Below are 13,370 nucleotides of genomic sequence, written 5' to 3'. Positions count from 1 at the left end.
TGTCTTGTACACACATGCGTGCAGAGTGTGGCTGCAGTCATATCATCCTGTCTACAGCTGTATTTTTCATCCGTGGTTTAATCTCTGCCTCCTCTGATCTATAAAAACCAGTGAAGCCACCAGAGCAGATGGCAGAGATCTGGCTGTACATATTTTATAATCACATTCAGCAGGAATACCGGCCGCCTGACACCAAATAACTTTCTCTGCTCAAATGAAAAGTGTCACATATTTAACACCTAGCCAGACTCTACTTTCACCGCACGTACAGACCGCTAATTAGAGGAATTAAATTCACACATGGCTGAAAGAAAACATGTGCAGCTATAATGAGATCTGACCCATATTCGTTTCAGCATCATTTGGTTGTTTATTCCCACTGGCCACTCCTGGAGATGGCAGCTCTTTTCATTACCTGTATATTAGATGTGAACCAGCCTGCTTGTTTATAGAAGCCACTTAAATCTGACACCGACTCAGACCGAGCCCTTCCAGCTCTTCGCCTTCATTTACTTCTTAAGGTCCGGCAAGCTGTAACGACGTCAGCTTATGTGCTGCAGACGGCCCTCGTTCTCTCAGGATGATTTCATTATATTTATTGTAACACATTGCTCCAGTTTGACCTCTGCACGACATGTCCATTAAATTTTAAGCCTGCTCTGGATCACCCCACCTACACCTACCTTAAACGAATGCTTCTGCAGAAAAGGATATTCCATTGCCACAAACCTCTTTTCAATTAAATATATGCTGCTACTGAGTAGTTTATAAATGGCTTGTTACTTATGATCAACTGAGAGATGCCAGCAAAAACAGAGATAACATGCTAATCTATGATATCACATGCCACAATTGCAGTTTGACCTGCAAATGGCATATAGATTCTTTCTGGATATACTTTTCACAGGTATATGCCACACTGTACAACAAACTGGCAACAGTTACCATGGATCTAGCCACTGAGTCTAAAAAGTGAAGCCCATGCATGTGGAAGTGTCTTAAACCTGCAGTTTTTTGTAATGGCTAGCAATGACTGGCTCCCCTGACTTCAAATTATATAGAAGTCTTACTTCTCCCTTGATTTATTACTTTACCAAGTATTTTTCTGATGAGCGTATGTAGAGTCTCAAATGCTAGGTTCGAGTTATATTCAACACATTATATCCATGTTGTAAATTATGGTTGACAAGTTTTTGTACACAGATGTTCTCAGGTTCTACCCTCCACTTTTTGGTAAAAACCAGTATCAAACCAACATGTTACTTCTTGGTGGTTACGTTCATGTTTTATATACAGTTCCTGGTATAACTGCTGTTTCATTTCCTCTGCATGTACTATTTTTGAGTAATTTAATTACAAATATTTGACCCAATTACACTTTGTTCCAGACTGAAGTGAGAAAGACACCACATGCATTATACTGCCAAAAGTTTAGTGTAGTGTGAAGGACTCTTCAACACCAAACTTTCTCATCCACGTCTTTATGCACCTTGCTTTGCAAAAAAGGTTGGGGACCGCTGCCTTAGACTACCCATTCTTTCACAAATGTTTGGATGCCTAGGTGCTTGATATTCATACACCCATTCAAGTGATTGGAACATCTTCATTCAGTAATTTGGATGGATGAGTGAATAATTTTGGCAATATAGTACATGAGAACCATCATTTTAAATCTTTAAATGAACATGAGGATGAGGTTGCCATTTAAAGAGCCTCCTTAAAAAGCCCTTTAATGCCCATTTTCCTTAGCATTTCAATGGGAACCATACAAGACCGTCTCCCACACAGGGCTTAAAGCAGCAGAGCAGTTAAAGTCTATCAAACAGTGTATAAAGCCACCGTTATGTCCTTACAGGCTGCTTAAATCCTCAGTCAGAAGCCTCTGTGTTTGTCCACACTGTCAGCTAGACGGCCTGATGAAAGGCAGTCGCTCTGCGGCCGGTCCGTCTGTGCTTTCAGGTGAGAAGGTTTCATTATATTGATTTCCCAGGAGGCTCACCTCTACTCAGTTCTCTCCTTGTTGGGTCATTTCTGCTCAGTTTCTGAGACCTTCTCATTATTCTGCAGCCCAATACCCAAACGTATGGATCAACGAGTGATTCTGTGCCTCGATACATGCTGTTATTTTTTTCTGTTCTAACACCCACACTATCATTTACTTTCATATTCCTCATTGCTGTAAAACCAGCAGCAGCCATTAATCATGAGTCTGAATGCTCACATTGCTTGTTTCTCATTCAGCCCGCAGGCTGTCGTGGATGCCGCCTTCCCAGAAGGCCGCTGGCTAGCAGCTTGTTACTGTGTCAACTAACTGACCACCCACGACTCTGCCTGCATGCCTTGGCCTGGCCCCAGAGGCTCATGGGTAATCTGTCATCCAGTGTGTGTGTGAGTAAACAGAAGAATATTAATCTTATGTTTGCCAAGACCTCAAATCCACTCCCACTCAGCCTTAATTAACTGTTTCACAGTAATTCAGGGAGCTGATCTAATTATTTCACTATCTGGCCAAAATGGTTATAAAAAAGTTCTTTCCAGGTCTGACGCATTCAGGATTCAAGGAGGAAGTGATGATGCTAAAACCTTAAAGGATTGTTACAAACTGGAATAGTGTGTTATGTTTGGTTGGGGGTTTTTTTTGGCCTAGTCTTGACATCTCTAGTCTGCTTCATGTCTTGACTTTTGAAGCCCACATTACATTTCAAGAGAAAATGTAATCACTGCTTTCCAGTCTCATGATCTCCGTGTTTACTCCAGCAGCTGTGGGCACAAATGAATCCGTGCAGCTTGAAGTAATCCTCATCAATTCAGCACAGTGTTTTCTCGGCAAGCATACTGCCAGTGCAGAATGTCGTGATTAGGGTGGACTAGACAGATATTAACATGACAATGAGCCAGTTCTTTGGTCAAGAGTAACACTTTATAAGGTGCAGAACAAGTATGCAAACACAGACTTCGAGCTGTTTAAGGCTGATTATAAGCTGAGGCTGCAGTTTGCTACAGCATGAAGTAACAGGAACAGACTGACCCTTTAGCTTTGGTTCACTACAGCTCAAAACACTTTCGCAGAGATCTAGGTCGGGGTGGGCTAGCTGATGAAGCTAAAGTAAGTGAAGGGCCACATTCTGGCAAACTGAATTATAACATGACACACGTAGCGCTCATTTACATTAAACTCCATAAATATATTAGACACAGTGTTAGCATTTGCCAGCTAACAAGGCTTAAGTCTTTCTATTGTGGTTATGTTTTGACAAAAACACTGCGGTCTAGTTTAATACAGTATTCAACCATAGCAAACAATTTTACTTGATGATTCTTAGACTGAATCCTGACTGGAAGCGTAGGATAGCAAAGGGAGTGAAAAAGCATCAAATTAAAAAGGTGGGGACACCAAAAGCACAGGCAGCAGCAAAGTGGACAGTGTCCATTGTTTTTAATGCTTGGTTCCATTTCAGCTCAGTGCATTTCTGCACTTCTCCACAGCTGCTTCAAGGTCACTAGCAAGAGTGGCCCACATACTGGTGTTTGTGACAGTAAAGCCTGGTGGGAATAAACAACTACAACATGTAGACCACGGCCCACAGTGCTGTCCATAGGCTCTACATAGGACCAACTCACAACTATGTTTAAGCCGAGACCTCAGAGGGTTGGCAAAAGTGATTTTGGTGCTTATTTAATGGAGATGGAAGTCTGACTGTGAACTATAGCATCTACGGGCTTTTATAAATGTGGTGCTTTTTTCCTCTTAAAAGAAAATATCACTCAGTAACTTATTTATATGTAACTGGTAAAAGAATAAGAGTAAATGTCCCCAAACCTGATTTTTGGGGGGCAGGGCTGTCTGCAGGTAGAAAACTTATCAAATGGGCTGATTTTATTACCTTTGAACAAAGTCGGTCCAGCATTTCCAGCAGTTAGACTCAGATAATCAGCAGTTTGATCTTTTTTTCTCTCTCTGTAAGAAATTGAAGCATATTTCCTAAATCTCATCATCTCCAGATGTAACATAATCTTTTTTAATTATCAGTTTTCCTCCCACTCCTTCCCATCAGCCCACTCACTGGCAAATTGGACAGTAAGTCGACATGCATTAAGAAGCGCGTTATTTACATTTGCAGGTTTTGTGATAAATATCTAACTGTATGATTGTGGTAAAGAGTACTCATTGGGCTTGTACGTTATCCTAAATACATTAAATATACAAATGAATATTAATTATTGTACTTTATTTATTATAACTTACTGTGGACCTTCTATAATTTGATTAATATGTTATGGAAAAGTTTTCAGATCTTCAGATGACCTTTCTTTGTACTTCATATATTTTATTTCCCATACAGCACAACCTTATTGTTTTTTAACAGGCAGAACAATGTTCAGACAGGAGCTTTGCAAGTTAAATTCTCTATCTTATATTAGCATAACACATATACAGTATAGCGCTGCTTTGTTCGCCTTAAGCGAAAGCTGATTATAATTAGTGAATTAAATTAGTGTCGACTGCAGAAAAAAGTAAAGGAAGAAGATAAAAAGCTTATTATTTGTTTGAGCGTGGGAGTCTGTGTGTGTGAGTGTTTGACCTTGAGCTTGTGTGAATGTTTATTTCCATCACAGTATATCCATTTTTTAAAGAAAGCCCAACAAAAACTCTGAGACCTGCACGCTGCCTTCTCTAACTTGTGCTCACTGTTCTTCTGCTCAAAGCCGATGGAAAAATCCAAATGGTGAATTCAGAGGGATGCATTGCTAATCTGATTGTTCTGACCTCGCTGCTCTTTGCTAACCTGTAATGGAGGAACGCCACACTCACAAAGACCATGAAAGAGAAATTAGACTCGCAGACTGGAAGCATTTTAGCTCCACAATCTGCATAATGAACTTTAAGCTGCTGATCCCCACCTGCGTCTTTCTTTCTGCCTCACTTTCTTTCTATTTTTTTTTTTCCTTTTTCTTTCTCTGTCTCCCATAACAGGCTGCAGCCCGCTGATAGCAGACCTTCAGTCAGAGAGGATGGAGCTGTGATGTTTCTATCAGCAGACAAGCGAATGAACGAACTTCCAGCTGAGCCTCTGAAGCCACGTCAGCTGCCTCCCTCCTCTTCCTCCTGACCCTATCCTCTGTCAGCCCTTTCTTTTGTCTCACATTATCCCCCCGTGCCACTCTGACTCTTTTCTTCTCTTTCGTAAATGGTTAAAGTCACTCCTAGAATATGTTATGTTCCTTTATCGTCTCCGTTGACGCTTTCATCACAGCTGTGAAACGTTTTCGTGTGAAAACAGCAGAGTCCCATTAATCATTTCAGTTGACTGTCCAGTTCTGGTATCAGTGTTTGAATGTTTGATGAGGTTTGGACTGCTGGAGGATGTTCGGGTGGAGTCCAGTGGGAGTCGGTCCAGCTGCTGCTGCTGTTCAACAGCCTGAAGCTGTTTGCCTGATCACTAGTTCGCCTGATGTTACTACTCAAACAGACTTTTTTTTTATTTATTTTTTTTACACCGTAGTTTGGAAAGATTAGAGCATATAAATACAGAATATGTATGAGAGACCCGAGGAGCAATGATTTCAACGGATGTAAGCCTTTAGAGTACCTCTGTTATTTTTTTACTTGCATATATGCTTATTTCCTTGAAATCATGCTAAGCTAAACATGGACTCCATCTGAAGTCCACTTGTTGTCATATTGATATGACTAATTACATTTTTCGCAGGCTTTGGTTGCGGCACATAAACAGGAAACTGTGTGGGGAGCAAAGGAAAAGTATTTGCAGAAAAGTGCCCCACATCAGTTCAAATTGTGTTCAAACGGGGAACGTAAAATGTCATATACATTATTTTACAAAAATACACATTACATGTACTTTAGTCAAATCTTTCAGAGATGTCTGCTGGCTACCTGAAACATATTTAATAATTCTATAGGATGCTAAAAGTGACAACATAGAGGAAACTTAATGTCTTGTTTTGACAAATTGCAGTAATATATTCTCTTTTTTTAAAAAAATAAATAAAAAAGGTGATAGCAGGGCTTAGATTTCTCTGGCACTGTGATGAAATCTGATGGCAGATAGTTATGTGCATAGCAAATAGTCTTCCTCATTTTTTTCTAGCTGTCACATAACTAGAAAATGGCTGCAAATGCATGTATTAAGCCAGACCTCCCTTATGTCTTAGTCTGATGTATTTTAGACTAACATACAAAGCATATGTGAAAAATTTTATCTTTAAGATCCACTTAGTGAAATAAACTTGTATTACTAAAAATAAAAGCCCGTGTTGTATATTAACAACATTGTTTAAATGTTGTTAAGAAGCATAATAAACCTGCTAGCTTTTTAAATACGTGCTGTAATACATATGCAGTTATGCACACCATGTCTTATTTTTGTGACAGCGATTTAATTTAATGGGTGAACCCTCAAAAGGGTTAAGATGGTAGAAACATGGGCAAGAAGAAGTGCTGCGTGAGAAGGTGGACGTCACAGATGAAGGAAGAAAGAAAATTCACAGAGGAGGAGGGAGCTGTCAAGGTGAAGGAGGGTAACAGTTTTCCTTTTTCCTTTGTGCAGCTCCCCAGAGGCTCTCCATTTATCTCTCTTCCTCTCACCTGCTTCTCTCTGCCTCAAATAAGAGATTTCCTGGTGGTGTTTTTACCTCTCTGTTCTGTCCCAGTCATTTGGTATTTATTCGGAATCCAAAGAAACACTCGACAACTTTCTTTTTACCGTTAGTCTGGTTGTGTTACTGTGTCTGTTCTGTTAATGCTTCCTGCAGGCGTCTCTTTCTACTTTCCCAACTGTCCCTTCTGTTCTTTTCTGGCTCTTTTTCCTTTTTGTTGTCATCTCCTGCTTACATGTGATCCAACTACAGACACTGATCTCCAGAATTTAGTAAGATTACACCCGGAGCCAGATCCTTCCTTTCCTTTGTGCTTCTCTTTTTTTCTGCTGCACTCCTGCTGTGGATACAAAGTCAGAGACAGGCTGTCCTCAGTGGAGCAAACCTCCCCAGGTGTTATGACTCACCTGTCTGACACGACAGACACAAAAAGTTTTCAGACTCCACTAGCATGACCTTGTTATATCTGTTACAGCTTTACCTCAGTGCCCTCTATATTTCTATGTATATTATGTTGGGAAATACTGCAGCAGAAATCCTTATTAATCAGCCGTTTGTGGCAAAAGCTGCTTTGCATTTTCAATCCCTCTTTGCACAATCACATCCTAAAAAAAGTACAGTAGTGTTCTTAGTTTGTTGTGCAAAAGTTTGACTGCTTTAAAAACCAGTTATACATTTTATCTTTTTAAAAAATATTTTTATTGAAATCACATGCGTATGATTTCTGGTTATTTTGTGTCTTCAGCTGTGAAACTTGCATGTATTTTGTATCATTTCGTGTCTGCTGCATTCCAGATTTTGTCCCATAATGGGTTTCACTTCACTTTGCATCTTCTTTTGGTTTTTATAGTATGCGTGACTTTTGTGGAAGTGTAAGTTTGCTTCAGCTGCTCATTTTCAGGCCCCTCTCCTCTACCAGGTTCCCCCTCTCAGCATCTGTCAGAGCTTATGCTTTAGATTTATGTAGTACAGCTGTGAGCTCTTTTAATGATGATCTCTAATTACTTTTACTGGTGAACTTCAGACTTCACTGACTTCAGATTTTCTACTACTTACCAACCTGTGTAGAGCTTTAGCACCTTTAAATTAACTGTTTTCATTTCAACGTTTCAGCTTGCCGCCCACCATTCTCTTTGTTGTCACGAAAGCTTCAGAAACACTGCACACAACCTGCTGAGCATCAAACGGCAGAGAGACAACAAGAGTAAACAACTGGGTGGAGATTAGAACAACTAGAGGAGATGTTGATAAAAAACTAACACGTTCGTCAAAGTAGCTAAAAACTAAATAAATGTGGGTGTTACTCCCAAGGTACAGCAAAGGTACCCAGTACATTCAAACAGTCTTTAACAAGCAAGGTTCTGTTTTCACTTTAAGAACATTTGCATCCTCCATGACCTGCATGCACTTAAAATGAGCACATAAGTAGAGAGAAACATGTGTTTTATGGCTTTCTGGGTTTAATTTTGTGTGTTTTTTGCTGTTACACAACTACCTTTTGAACAATAAACTTTCTCCAGGACTTGAACAGATCCCTAATGCAGACTGAGTTCAGTGGCTGGTGCTTCTGGCACTCAGAGAAGACTTCCTCGCTTCTGTAACGGAGATGTTGCAGTATGCTTAAAATGAGATAAACATTTAGCCATGATGTCCCCTAACTGCTCCTGTTGTGTTTGCCAAATGGAATCAGATGAGGAAACTTGTGTTTTCTAAATGCCACTAAGCTAAACGTCTCATCAGAGAACAATAAAACAGATTTCATATGCAAATAACACAGACACACGCTGCTAAAGCAAATTAACACTTCCACAAGGGTCATTTGTGCCTGGTCTCATCTCAGCTTAGGAACTTCAGATAAACTCTGCTGGTGATTTTGATGATTGTTACATCTTTTGTGGGATTTCTTGTGTGTGGAAAATACTAGTGAGTAAATGCAAAAATGCTTTAGGGTTGAAAATACACCACATTAGAGGATTCAAACAGCCCTTCTGGAAATGCAAACACAAACACAATCTGATTTGGACAGTCTGGGGACACGTGAATCACAACAATGAAGCATCCTGCAGAGACTCCTTTCTGCATGACCTGCACTGACAAGGGTCAAAGGATGAGATTGTTTTGTGGTCACGCAGAGAAGAAAATAAAAACAGAGTTTGGAAACTTGAGGAGCCGCTCCACAGCCAACTGTCGGACACTAATTGGTTTTGCAGCCTGAGGTGGAAAACAGAACCACCGGTCCACTGGATCCACGGTTGCAGCAGCAGGTGATTGACAGTTTAGGGGTAAGAGCCGGAGCTCAAAGTGAAGCAGGAAGCCGGGCAAAGTGTTAGAAGGGTGGCAGGATGTGTGCAGGGGTCTGAGGCTAGCGGTGTAGGATGATGCTGAGGATTTGATTAAGGCTGGAAGTGGGCCAGAGGGCTGAGTCTGGAGCCATTACAGGGCTATGATGAGCAATGGAGTCAAAACCTCATTCTATCAGTTCAGAAAAATTTGTATTTAAAGTGGACGTATTTTCATTATTTTCATAGTGTTACTGTGGTGGATGCTCAAATTATGAGGTCCACACAAGTACAATTAAGCAGTTTCTGTCATGTTTTTTCTGCTCCTAGCTTTGCATGATGTCAGAGCTCTGCATGAATACAATTTTAGGCACGCTTCTCTTGCTGTGAGCATTTTAGCCCCACCCACCTGCAGTTGATACCCTCAGTCTGAACGCTACCCCAACAGAGGTCGATTATCTTGTTAATAATTTTACCTCCTGACCACGTACGACTCTGGATACTGTAGCTCCTGGGAAAACTAAGGTCTCTAATCAGAAGTACCTGACTCCGTGGTATAATTCTCAAACACGTAGCCTAAAGCAGATGACTCGTAAGCTGGAGAGGAAATGGCGTGTCACAAATTTAGAGGATCATCATTCAGCCTGGAGAAATAGTTTGCTGCTTTATAAGAAAGCCCTCCGTAAAGCCAGAACATCTTACTATTCATCACTGATTGAAGAAAAGAAGAACAACCCCAGGTTTCTCTTCAGCACTGTAGCCAGGCTGACAAAAAGTCAGAGCTCTTTTGAGCCAACAATCCCTTTAACGTTAACTAGTAATGACTTCATGAACTTCTTCACAAATAACATTTTTATCATTAGAAAAAAAATTACCAAAAATCATCCCACAGATGTAATATTATCTACAGCTACTCTTAGTACCATTGATGTTAAGTTAGACTCTTTTTCTCCAATTGATCTTTCTGAGTTAACTTCAATAATTACTTCCTCCAAACCATCAACGTGTCTTTTAGACCCCATTCCTACAAAACTGCTCAAAGAAGTCCTTAATTAATTCTTCGATCTTAAATATGATCAACCTATCTCTAATAATCGGCTATGTACCACAGGCCTTCAAGCTGGCTGTAGTTAAACCTTTACTCAAAAAGCCATCTCTAGACCCAGCAGTCTTAGCTAATTATAGGCCAATCTCCAACCTTCCTTTCATATCAAACATCCTTGAAAGAGTAGTTGTCAAACAGCTAACAGATCAGCTGCAGAGGAATGGTTTATTTGAAGAGTTTCAGTCAGGTTTCAGAGCTCAGCACAGCACAGAAACAGCTTTAGTGAAGGTTACAAATGATCTTCTTATGGCCTCTGACAGTGGATTCATCTCTGTGCTTGTCCTGCTAGACCTTAGTGCAGTGTTTGATACTGTTGACCATAATATCCTATTAGAGTGATTAGAACATGCTGTAGGTATTACAGGTGCTGCACTGCAGTGGTTTGTATCATATCTATCTAATAGACTCCAGTTTGTGCATGTAAATGGAGAGTCCTCTTCACACACTGAGGTTAATTATGGAGTTCCACAGGGTTCAGTGCTAGGACCAATTCTGTTTACATTATACATGCTTCCTTTAGGCAGCATCATTAGAAGACATAGCATACATTTTCACTGCTATGCAGATGACACCCAGCTCTATCTGTCCATGAAGCCAGATGACACACACAAATTAGTTAAACTGCAGGAATGTCTTAAAGACATAAAGACCTGGATGGCCGCTAACTTTCTGCTTCTTAATTCAGATAAAACTGAGGTTATTGTACTCGGCCCTGAAAAGCCTAGAAATATGGTATCTAACCAGATTCTTACTCTGGATGGCATTACCTTGGCCTCCAGTAACACTGTGAGGAACCTTGGAGTCATTTTTGACCAGGACATGTCCTTCAATGCACATATTAAACAAATATGTAAGACTGCTTTCTTCTATTTGCGCAACGTCTCTAAGGTTAGAAATATCCTGTCTCAGAGTGACGCTGAAAAACTAGTTCATGCATTTATAACTTCCAGGCTGAACTACTGTAATTCATTATTATCAGGATGTCCTAAAAACTCCCTGACAAGCCTTCAGTTAATCCAAAATGCTGCAGCAAGAGTACTGACAGGGACTAGAAAGAGAGAGCATATTTCTCCTGTTTTGGCTAAAAATTGAATTGAATTGAAATTGAAGTTTGTGATGGACAGCCAATCAGAAGAAAGACGTCAAGACGTTCAAGTTTATTTCTACAGTGCATTTAAAACAACTTCAGTAGTCAACTAAAGACCTGTTGTGCAGACTATGCAAAATCTGTATTATACACAGCAGTCAGTACAATAAATAAATATAGACTAAACTGCCCAATGATAAATTAAAAATATAAAATTTATAATCTTAATTTGAAAAGTCAGAATCAGAATACTTTATTAATCCCTAGGGAAATTATGTGGGTTAGACTAGACTATTGGCAATACAATATGTTAAGATATATGGAATAGCACAATATATACAAATCACCAAATAATAAATATCCAGGGTTGACAGATGTGATTATAAATAAATATCAAGAAAATAGACAGCAACATTAGAGTCAGAAAAGAGTGTGTGCAAAAGGATGTAACTATTGCAGTGTTTACAGTGTATTGGATGCAGGAGTTGTACAGGGAGATGGCCACAGGCAGGAATGATTTCCTGTGTCGTTCAGTGGGACTTTTTGGTAAAAAGAAATCATGAAATTAAACAGTAACAGAAGGAAATATGTCTGTGCTTGTACAATGAAAAAACAGGATACTCTGCTCAACTAGAACTGGAAGCACGCATGACAAAACGGGCTTTTAACAGTGCTTTAAAATGATGGAGTGATTTGGCAGCTCTTATGCAGAAAGGTAGATTGCTTCACAGAGTAGGACCCACCACTGAAAAGGTTTCATCTCCTCTGCTTTTGAGCCTTGAACCAGGAATTTCAAAGAGCAGCTGGTTCATAGAGTTCAGCGCTCTAGTAGAAGCATGGGGCTGTAAAGGTTCAGTTTATATGGTGGTGACAAACCGCTAAGACTGCTGAAAACTGTGAAATTTAAACTGGGTGGATCCTGACATGGACTGGAAGCCAGTGTAGGGCTTCCAGCGATGTGATCTTACCATTTCTTTCCTAATATAAGGTGAAGTGCTGCATTCAGTACAACCTGCAGGTGATGCAGTAAGGTTGGCTTGAGGCAAGATTGGCCATCAAGAAAAAGAAGCTTGTTTAAATCATAAGCAGCTGCACAAAGGCCCTGTATAAGATAAAAATGATTTTAGGAGTGTCGATCATCCAAAGCTGCGCTAAAAAAATCCAATATTTAAGATATCGAGCTGTAAATAAATATAATATGTCCAATGCAACATCTCACTGTGGTATATTTTGCACTGATTTAAAGCTATCCATCTTGATGTCGTAATAAACATTTTTATGGGTATTGCTGTCACTCAGAGTGACACTGTTTAACAAACTAAATTGATACATACAGCCGTCCCAAACATTTGACACAAATTAATCAAAAGTTTATTCAAAGCTGAAATATCCTGGTCACATGGCAACATTTGCTGAACATTGCCCACACAGCAATGAATGTCTGTCTGCCTAGACGGTATTTGACCTCGACTGACAGACTGATTTGGTTTGTGTCCGGCTGCCTCAAACAGCCACAGGTCCATCTCATATGGGCCAAATTGCAGATGTCGTTTTGTTTGGGCCACATAAAATGTATCTATGCCATGACTAATGGTAACATGTTTGCTACCTGGCCATGGAAGTTGTACAAAAATAGTCAGAAATGTCACCAATGCAGCATCTGGTGACAGATAAAACCACATGAAACTGTAGCAGTAAAGTGGATTTTATCGTTTGTAACCCTTTTTCTCTTCTCAGAGCTTAAACAGGCTGACGGTTTTCTCTTGTAACTGTGAGGGGAGCACACGAACACTGAGCAGTGTGTGTTTTAGAGATCCCCACCTCCTGTGCCTCCAAATGATGTAATGGGAAGCAAAACTCCCAGCACCTGTTTTGCGAAGAAAAGTATTTTAGGGCTTATCCGAAGGTAATATGAACCCACAGCAGTCTTAAATAAATAAATTAAGCTTCCAGCTTTGCAGCTGTTTAAGTGCCAGATTTTCTTATTATGTTTCTTTCTTAAGTTGCAGGAACAAGCAGGAGGATTTGATGTGTCTAGCTGAGACTGCTGAAGCCCTGTTTTAATTTCAGATAAACTTTTAAAACGATTTTGGAATTTAATAAGGACTGTGTGTTTTGTGTTTATCACTTGCACTGAATGTTCAGGATGAACAGAAGGGATGATTGGTGCAAGGAAAGCCTTTCCTGATGTCCATGAGAGGAAGTAACTGATGTTTAACAGCAAATTTAAATTGTTTATTTTCTGAAGGGAATCATAGTGACTTTGGGTGAAATTTGGTTA

This window comes from Aulonocara sp. 'chitande type north' Nkhata Bay, linkage group LG18, assembly GCF_057382095.1.
Source record: "Aulonocara sp. 'chitande type north' Nkhata Bay isolate Kocher_YH1m ecotype deep benthic linkage group LG18, A_spYH_male_GT1.1, whole genome shotgun sequence".
Lineage (NCBI taxonomy): Eukaryota > Metazoa > Chordata > Actinopteri > Cichliformes > Cichlidae > Aulonocara > Aulonocara sp. 'chitande type north' Nkhata Bay.
This window is presented reverse-complemented; position numbering follows the sequence as displayed.